The 832-nt window shown below is 43.6% G+C and overlaps 1 non-coding gene across 1 annotated transcript; it reads right to left on the bottom strand.

The window, feature by feature from the left end:
• Positions 1-759: 759 nt before the first annotated feature.
• TRNAK-UUU (transfer RNA lysine (anticodon UUU)) lies at positions 760-832 on the bottom strand. Its single transcript has one exon. It is a non-coding gene; the product is annotated as a tRNA-Lys (tRNA).

Here is an 832-nt window from a genome sequence, read left to right as displayed (position 1 = left end):
TGCCCCGTACAGCCTGCAAAATCGAATTCACGATCACCTGGCCTGCATCCACTGCCTTGTCGGTCATGATGCAATAGACCAATGCTGCTTTCGTTTTTGTCACATAAGAAATATGCTCATATGACATCAACCGCGAGGCGACAAAATGATACTAGTTATATGCCTCCCTAATCATGGATTTCACATGAAATGTGACAGGAGCTTGCTGATTATTGAGCTTCCAAACCGTGCTCGGCTCACAAAGTGTGCTGATTATCGTCTCATAGGGATAGGCTTGTCTCATAAATCTCGTGTACTCGTCGGTGTCATAGTTAGGCATCGAGTACAATGAGTTAATAGTCCTACTGTTGAAAGGAACCATCTGCCCCCTTGTTTTCAAGTGATAGTCCTCATGGCTAACCTTTAAGTTAGCGTAGAATTTCCGCACAAGTGACATCACAGCATCTTCCGGTGGCTTCACAAACTCAGTCCAATGCAAATACTTAGACAGATTTAATGTCTCACAACCCGGGACGCTCTGATCCATCCCTTTTTCCTTTTGCATGTTTTTCTTTTGTAATTTTGTATAATTTTCTGCGGCAACTGCATCCCAAAACCGTCGTCTATCAAAACTAGCATCAGATGACTCACCATCCCCACACTGAACTTGTTTACTTTTCTTCCTCGGAGGAATGCTTCAACTCAAATAATAATTCTCGCTCGATAGCACTTGACCCCAACAACAACGAATCAAACTCATACTAGAGTGTAAGGCAGGTTTGGGTATAGCAGGACTTGAACCTGCGACCATTAGGTTAAAAGCCCAATGCTCTACCAACTGAGCTATACACCC

Source organism: Primulina tabacum, chromosome 12 (assembly GCF_025594145.1).
Source record: "Primulina tabacum isolate GXHZ01 chromosome 12, ASM2559414v2, whole genome shotgun sequence".
Classification (NCBI taxonomy): Eukaryota; Viridiplantae; Streptophyta; class Magnoliopsida; order Lamiales; family Gesneriaceae; genus Primulina; species Primulina tabacum.
This window is presented reverse-complemented; position numbering and strand designations above follow the sequence as displayed.